Source organism: Pseudorca crassidens, chromosome 1, assembly GCF_039906515.1.
Source record: "Pseudorca crassidens isolate mPseCra1 chromosome 1, mPseCra1.hap1, whole genome shotgun sequence".
NCBI lineage: Eukaryota > Metazoa > Chordata > Mammalia > Artiodactyla > Delphinidae > Pseudorca > Pseudorca crassidens.
In genome coordinates, this window is record NC_090296.1 from 86,558,207 (window position 1) to 86,567,413 (window position 9,207).

The 9,207-nt window shown below is 41.0% G+C and overlaps 1 protein-coding gene across 2 annotated transcripts in view; it reads right to left on the reverse strand.

Annotated features, from left to right (window-relative positions):
• Positions 1-8,422, reverse strand: part of TTBK2 (tau tubulin kinase 2) — a 144,983-nt gene extending 136,561 nt beyond the window's left edge. The window contains exon 1 of one of the 2 annotated variants that reach the window (XM_067744706.1): positions 8,030-8,422. The gene's annotated coding sequence lies outside the window, so the exon portion shown is untranslated. The remainder of the gene's footprint in view (positions 1-8,029) is intronic. The other variant, XM_067744735.1, reaches the window with a different exon arrangement.
• Between the last annotated feature and the right edge of the window lie 785 nt (positions 8,423-9,207).

Sequence of the window (9,207 nt, forward strand, 5' to 3'; positions counted from 1 at the left end):
CATGCCACAGGGCAACTAAGCCTGAGCACTCTAGAGCCCGCGTGCCACAACTAGAGAACCCTGCGCACCACAACTACCGAGCCCACACACTCTAGAGCCTGCGCGACACAAGGAAGAGTCCACGGGCTGCAACCAAGACCCAAAGCAGCCAAATAAATATTTTTTTAAAAAAGAAAGAAAAAGGAATCATCCAAAATGAAACAGACAATAGAAAAAGACAGAAACCACACAGAGAATCAGTGAGCAATGGGATAACATCAAAAAGCCTAACATGGACTTCCCTCGTGGTGCAGTGGTTAAGAATCAGCCTGTCAATGCAGGGGACACGGGTTCGAGCCCTGGTCCAGGAAGATCCCACATGCCGTGGAGCAACTAAGCCCGTGCGCCCAAACTACTGAGCCTGCACCCTAGAGCCCACAAGCCACAACTACTGAAGCCCACACACCTAGAGCCCGTGGTCCGCAACAAGAGAAGCCACTGCAATGAGAAGCCCAGGCACCGCAACAGAGAGTAGCCCCCGCTCGCTGCAACTAGAGAAAGCCCACGCACAGCAATGAAGACCCAACACAGCCAAAAATAAATAAAAATTTTTTAAAAGCCTAACATACATATAACTGGAGTCCCAGAAGGAGAGAATAGAGAGGTTGTTTATACTTTTATTTTGTTGTCAGTTATTGTAACCATACTATCTTATATAAAGTTTCTCTCCACTTTTAGTAGATATTTTAATTTCTGGATACATTTATTGGGCCCAAAGAGATTGCATGCTTAAAAAAAAAAAACCTGAAGAAAAAATGTCTGAAATTTTTCCAAATTTGATGAAAACTATCAACACACTGAACATCCCCTATTAAAACAAAAAATCAGATGTTTTCAAAGTCATCATGATCTGTTAAGTAGATAATATTTAGGATACCTGATTAATATTCCAAAAATAGATTAAAATATAGTTAGATGCAGAGTGGCTATCTCTTCATCAAACATCTCAAAAGTCAAAATAATACATTTTTCACATTACAAGAAACTAAATTATGTCTCAAGATAAAACAAGCTGAGGTGCAGACACAAGTTTACAAAGACTACAAACCAGTTAAGCTTTTCAAAATATCTAATAACAGTAATGTAAACAACAGAAGGGTCAAGAATAGGATAAACCCCATGAGATTTTTTTTTAACCCTGCAGGTTTTAGCAAGAGCCTCTCTATAAAGTGTTAGTAAAAAGAGATGAAGATGTACAAATAACCCTATTTGTTGATAGCAAAAGAGAAAGAAAATTTAGTCACCACTCACACTTCAACTGTTCCTTCTAAACTTTAACAGGAGATAAATTATACTTCCAGCAGCATGGAATCTCTCTGAGCTCATAAATATATTCAAGAAAGTAAAATATCTATTAAAAGTGAAGAGAAATTTTACAAGTCAGTTATGGTTACAATTACCTACAACAGAATAAAAGTGTAAACAACCTAGTTCACCTCTCCCTGGCTACTGATACTAACAACACATAAACAAATTCTTCCCTTACAGAAAGTACAGTGTAACTTACATGTCAAGATTGTAAGGAAAGGGCTTCCCTGGTGGCACAGTGGTTAAGAATCCACCTGCCAATGCAGGGGACACGGGTTCGAGCCCTGGTCCGGGAAGACCCCACATGCCACGGAGCAACTAAGCCCACGTGCCATAAATACTGAGCCTGCGCTCTAGAGCCCACAAGCCAAAACTATTGAGCCCGCGTGCCACAACTACTGAAGCCTGCATGCCTAGAGCCCATGCTCCACAACAAGAGAAGCCACTGCAACGAGAAGCCCACACACCGCAATGAAGAGTAGCCCTTGCTTGCCGCAACTAGAGAAAGCCCATGTGCAGCAACAAAGACCCAACATAGCCAAAAATAAATTAGTTAATTAAAATTAAAGAAAAAAAAGATAGTAAGGAAAACATTAAACAAGACAATTCCTTGGGTAAAATCTACTGTAGCCACATCAACCAGACAAAGCATTGCCTATGATCCTCCAACTAAGACAAAGAAAAAAAAAATCAATGAAGAATCTTCTCTGTAGTGATCTTCATTGTAATTGGATTTTAAGTATATTAACTTCCCTTTTTAAAAATAGAAAAACTAGAAAAAAAAAAAAAAGGGGCTTCCCTGGTGGCGCAGTGGTTGAGAGTCCGCCTGCCGATGCAGGGGACACGGGTTCGTGCCCCGGTCCGGGAAGATCCCTCATGCCGCGGAGCGGATAGGCCCTTGAGCCATAGCCGCTGAGCCTGCATGTCCGGAGCCTGTGCTCCGCAACGTGAGAGGCCACAACAGTGAGAGAGAGGCCCGCGTACCGCAAAAAAAAAAAAAAAAAAAAAAAAAATCAAAACCGAAGCAAAGAGAGGTTAAGTAATCTAATGACTCATGATATGTTATCATAGAGATGAGAAAAGATTCAGATCTCACCTTGAAGCACAATTAACAGTTTTATTCATCTGTCTAGTAAGCATTTATTAATTTATGAGATTTGTGGCTATTCTAACCTTATTTTATAAACCAAAAATTAGGAGCCAGCATATGATAAGGGATACTTTTTTCTGATTTACAAATGAATTTATATAATTTTAAACTTACAAAGATGTTCAAACTATATCCTAGTTACTTGTACATTTAATAACTCACCTATAAGCTGCTGGACTCTGGCTACAAAGAGACTCTAACTATTTATCTGAAAGACCTCTTTCTTGTAACCATACATACCCTCCTACTGGAAATGCCTAGTCCTAACTTCTGAGGTTCAAAGAGTATGAAATATAACATAGGAATTCTGTCAGTACTTAAGCAACTGAGGCCTGGGAGAACCCAAAGTCAAAACCCATATTGGAGGGAGAGGGTGGCCTCTTTAGAGCAAAAGTTTTCAAAGTGTTCTGGTGTTTGGAAAGGATTTGTCTAAAGCTGTTTCAGGAATTGTATGAACATTTAATTTTTATTAAATATCTTTATTTTAAAACATTTATTTTTAATTTTTTAACTACTTACAGCTATAACATATCCACTAACCTCCAAAACTGGTAGAGTATGTAGAATAAACTGTGGTTGATAAAACGAAGACTTCCCTGAACCCATCCCCGGACTGTTAGGTCCGTCAGTTAATACGTTTATGTGGTCGTCTGCATTTTCCCTTCATGATACTTGGAACACTTGTAATTCCTTGTTCTACAATTGTCTATTCCCACTGTATTGCAAGTTCCAAAAGTGAGATAATTTCTGTCTTGTTCCCTACTGAATCTCTAACCCCTACCACGGTAACACGGTAGATACTGAAATATTTAATGAGACTACTGCAGTAGTTCTAAGGAGCGATAATGAGGATCAGAGACGCTAAATTAAGATGGTAGCAGTAGAAATGAAAAGGAGAGGTTTTGTGCATGTAGAACCAGGGAAAAGAAGCAGCCTAAAAAATTAAATTAATGGGATTTTTGAATTTGTGTGACTGATTAAATCGTGACACCTTCATTTAAAATTACAGAAGTTAAAAGTGGACTGACTTTGGCCTTGGACATGTTGAATTTTTTAAGTGCTACATAAGTCCCTAATAAATGAAGTCCTAATCTAGCTTACTATCTACCATACTATTTAGCTTCCAGCTGATTTTTTTTTTTTTTTTTTTAAATTTATGGCTGTGTTGGGTCTTCGTTTCTGTGCGAGGGCTTTCTCTAGTTGCAGGAAGTGGGGGCCACTCTTCATTGCAGTGCGCGGGCCTCTCACTGTCGCGGCCTCTCTTGTTGCAGAGCACAGGCTCCAGACGCGCAGGCTCAGTAATTGTGGCTCACGGGCCTAGTCGCTCCGCGGCATGTGGGATCTTCCCAGACCGGGGCTCGAACCCGTGTCCCCTGCATTGGCAGGCAGACTCTCAACCACTGCGCCACCAGGGAAGCCCCCGGCTGATTTTTTCAAATCGAATTTCATAAGAAGCAAGGCTCACATTTTTCTCTTTAGTTATTCATTTTTTCCCCCTATTTTCCTCCCCTCATCTCTGCATTACTGGTCATTGAAAAATGTTGATAAAACCTTTTCTGAGAGGGCTTCTCTGGTGGCGCAGTGGTTGAGAGTCTGCCTGCCGATGCTAGGGGACATGGGTTCGTGCCCCAGTCCTGGAGGATCCCACATGCCGCGGAGCGGCTGGGCCCGTGAGCCATGGCCGCTGGGCCTGCGCGTCCGGAGTCTGTGCTCCGCAACATGAGAGGCCACAACAGTGAGAGGCCCATGTACCACAAAAAAAAAAAAAAAGAAAGAAAAGTTTCTGAAAAATTTTAGAAACCGAGGCACTTAGTAGATCAAGGAAAAAAGCAGGGGGCAGGGGTTTCCAAACTTAATCCATAAAACACAGCACACACGGAAAACTAAATGTTAGACCAATATTAGCAAAATACAGTATTGAGATGATCACATGGTTAGAACAAGCTCAGGGAAACAATGCAAAATCATTTTTTTTAAAAAGGTAATTACCTTGGAACGTCAGAAAGACCAAAAAAAAAAAATCCAAGTATAAAAATAATGATAAAAGCATTTTAGTAAAAACAGACATAATGGCAAGTAAGTTTTCTAATGCAAATATTAAAAAATACTGATTTTTATTTTCAATAAAGATGTAAATTCTCTAAAATATATATATAATATATAATATAGATTCTTAAACATGGTTAGGTTAAATCTTGACATTATCAAAGGGAGCTAAGAATCTATTACCTCCCATTCTTCAGAAAACACTACAACAAGCCAGGGTTTTTTTGTTTTGTTTTTTGTTTTTAAATTTTTATTGGAGTGTAGTTGATTTACAGTGTTGTGTTAGTTTCAGGTGTTCAGCAAAGTGAAGCAGTTATATATATGTCCACTCCTTTTTAGATTCTTTTCCCATATAGGCCATTTACAGAGTATTGAGGTGCTTTTCAAAGAACACTTAATTTTTTTACCTTGGGAAGTGCTACTCTAATTGAAGTGAAAGTAAATTGCTTAACACAATAAAAAGCAGCTATCAACATCCCAAAATATCAAGGAAAAAATCACAGAAAAATTCCAAAATGTTGACAAAAGTTGATAAGTATTATAGACTCAAGTATTAAGAACACATAAAATAATAACCACAAGGAATCATTATGCTTAACTTAAAGTCATATAACATAAATGAAAATATACCAAGAAGTCTGCTTAAAAATCACCTGTTTAAAAGACGAAACTTTCTGGCAAAACTGACATTGATGTTAGGTAAATAATATGTCAATCTATATTTTAAACTTACAACCAAGGATTACAAGATACTGAGGACAGAAACTTGTGAGCAGTAATATGTTGGAATTATGTTCAAAATTCAGCTCTAAAAACCCAACTTTTTTCATATAGACTTAAAGGGTCTTTTATCAAATATGGATGTATGATATTTAACCTGAAAGCACTGAGTATTTACAGCACAAAAACTGTTAAAAAAAAAAAAAAAAAAGTATTTTTAACCCAAGGATTCTATCCACTGAAGCCTAGGGGAAAAAAATCTACCACCATCATCACTATTGTTCACAATATACTGAGTAACAAAAAATATGACAATGAAGTAAAACAGTACAAATGTTTAATTTCATATTTCAAAACCTATAAATATTGGATGTCCCGCCATATTTATTACTAATCAAATAAATTGACATAGCTCCAGCTATATTTTGAGTCTTTCTTAAGAGCCCCCAAAATAGCAAAGGAATACATGGCTAGAATAATTCTGTGTAACATGCACTCAAACTGTAAAGAATGCCACATACCTATAAAAGAATTTTTCTATCGGAGATTTTTTTTTAAGTGGGAAAGGAAGCAAGCTATATTCTCCATTAGTTCTTAAAGGCTATTTTATTTTGCTAATCAATTCAGAAGTCACTAGTTTAATAATGCTCACTAAACATTTTCTCTTGTTTTATACTGTTTTTTGTTTTTTTTTTTTTTCCAGGCAACAAACATTTATTATGAGGATTAGGAATCTGAGAGTATCTAATTTGCGTGGTTCCAGCTCAAAGTCTCTCATGAATTGCAATTAAGTTGTCATTTCTATACATTAAGTTATAAAACTTATAAAGAATTGCCTGCCCCCGCCACCAAAGTTATATTCCATGATCATAGCATATTCAGCTCTGTAATATTTGTTTACAATGAAAAACCAACAATCTATCACTAACTCACATTTTAGTGTATTTTTTTAATGTAAAATACCCTCAAAAGTTGTCTGCATTATACAAACTTCACTTCTAACACTACATTAGAGATATTTGAAGCCCTGCATAAGTGAGTTCATTTTGCTAAAGCACATAAGCCTACTCTCACGAAGATTTCCTGAGGCATTAAAATAATAAGTATTTAAAAGAAAGTCAAAAGAAGACACAAATATCTGAAGTCATACACAGTACAATAAAGAATTTGCTAAATTATGTATTAACCGTACTACAAGATAATGAGCAAGATATTCCATTCTTAGACCACTACTGAAGACCAAATTTATTTCAATTTCATATTACAAATTAAATTAATGAAGCTAGGGACTTCAATTTCTTTTATGTGTCTAAAACTAAAAGAAGAAAAAGCATTTTTTAACATTCTATCATAAAGGAAAAGTGTTAGAAAGACTTTCCTTTATTACCATGCTTCAAACATCCCCTTTAGTGCCTTGATAAAAATGTATCATACAGGAAAACATAAGCTTCTAAATTAGAGAGATTCCTTTCAGTACATTTTCAATTTCAAAAGAGCACAATACATCATCCAAGTCCACACACTTGTTATCTGAAAAATGTTTAGACTTAGGATGAATTCTTCAAGCTTAGTCATATAAGTAATATTTGCCATCATTACTGCTTTATTTAAATAAATAGAAAAGAAATACATAACATTCAGCTTTAAAATCCATCTCCCATCACCTCTTCCCCCTCAAATGAACGGTACTCTATTACATTTAGCCAAAAGAAAACAGCAAATACATCTTTATGGTCTATCCTAGCAAACCAGTATTTAGAAGCCAATGAAACTTTTACTAATGGCTCAGAACCAAACACTGTAACAAAACACAGAGTGGATCCTCCGGGTGTGTACATGTGCCCATTCATAATATTATGATCCTCATACACGCCTTAAAAAACTTAACTTCTATTTAAAACCAAAACATCTCTACATAATACACAGGTTATTATAAAATTGCCCTCTTTAATGTTCAAACATAGAACAATTTCTAAAGCGAGGGACGAAAAGAGTTAATACCGGATTGCTGCCACCTATCAACTTTAATTTAAAGCAAAGTACAACTCAATGTCATTTTTACCTCTAATGCAACCACGACTGAAACAAAATTAAGTTCACTGTGGATAAAGTATCCTGGCATCCCAATGTATTATTTACTTCTGATTTAACAGTAAATACGTGTGGAGTCTTTTGTCCCTCCCACAGCATCCCGGGTTGTCAACATCATCTTAGTCAAAGCAAATGACGAGCAAATCCCTCAGGTCTACTTCGCACCTTAAGTACCATAAAGTCATGGCCTCCACTGTCGTTACTACACAACAAACAGATTCTATAGTCCCATGCCCTCTTCTATTAGATTTGAGGAAGCGGGGTGGGAAAGAAGCGTTCAGTATATCCTGAGAATATATCCTGAGAATCATCTGTGTTCAGTCCTGGTACCTAAAGCAGCATGAATACAAGTGGTATGTGGGTCACCCCCAGAGAGAGAAACAGAACGAAGCTTTATGACCCTCCAAGTTCAGCGAAGACACCAAAAGCCTCTGGGGATACGGGGCATAACCCTCCAGGGAAACGGGGGAGAAACAGTCTCCGACTTGGAGCTACTGGGTCTGGCACAAGCCCAGGGCGTGGGTAGCGACCGAGGAGTCTCCGGTACCCCTCCCCTCCGCACCAGTATCGGTCACTGGGCGAGGGGTGCGGCCGGAGGAGGGGGTCAGGACTGAGGGAGGGCGGGACGCTGGGCTCCCCCAGCGGCGTCCTGGGGGCTCGGGGGGTGTGTCCTACCTGGGCCGTGGCGGACGCAGGGATTTCGGGCGGAGGGCTCGGGTTCAGCTCAGGGCGGGGACCGGCAGAGATCAACCCTCAGCAAGCGGGACGACCGCCGCCTGCCCATCCCCCGCCGCCCAGTGCGGCGGGACCCGAGCGCGGCTTCGAGGGCCGGCCGGCTGGGTAGTCCCCTCGGGTACCGTCCGCGTTTACTGGCGGCGGCGGCTGCTGCTGTTACTGCTGCTGCTGGCCGCCCCCAGCCGCTGCTCTTGTGCCAGCTCCTGCTCCTCCTCCTGCCGCCTCCGCCGCCGCCTGGTCCCCACCGCTCCCATCGCCGCTGCGGCGACTACTGCAGCGCCCGCTGACCCGACCCGACGTTATTCTCCCCCTTCGCAACCCGACACAGCCTAGCCCACCTACCCTGCCAGTGCGCACGCCCACCTCTCCGCCACAGGTGCTGATTGGAGAGCGCGTCCCAAGCCCGCCATGTTGGTTGGCTGGTCCCATTGCCTATCACGAAAGGGGAGGAGAGCCAGGCAAAGAGTGTCTCCGCCCCCCACCGGAGAATTGCCGCTATCTTCAGGTTTGCCTGAGAGGGCGAGTTACCGGGAAAGGAGCATCACAATGGCAGCGCGCGTGCGCGCAGGAATTCTGGTCCTCGTAGTTCCAGCCGCAGCGGCAACTACCCGCCAGTCTGGAGCAGAGAAGTAGGGCTTCTGAGACTAGTGGTTGGTACACAGTGGTTCCTCCTAGCTCAAGCAGTTACCTTGGTTATAGAGGCACGGTTGTGACGCCAGGGTTGGTCTTTTCGGAAGAAAATCGTAAATGCTTTGTCACGATACGAATTTACACACACCGAGGAGTTCGGTCGCGAAAAAGGGCCCCAAATCATGAGGCCCTGCCATGCCACCTCCTCAGAAGCAGCGCTGCCAGGATCTGGCAAATTGGCGCTGTCCCCAGAACCGCCTAACACGAAGTTAATCATCGGTGGGTACTGGGGAAAGGCCTGAAAGTGTAAGAAAGAAAGAAGACCGAGACCTCCAGAAAGGAACGTCAGCCTGGAGCCCGGCGTATCCTTACGGTTTTCACATCAATGAAGAAGAAGATTTCACTCCCTTTTTGAAACACCGCCAGTGAAGGGTTCAGTGAGCAGCCCCGGTGAGGTCCCGTACGGGATTCTGAGCAAGATAATGCGG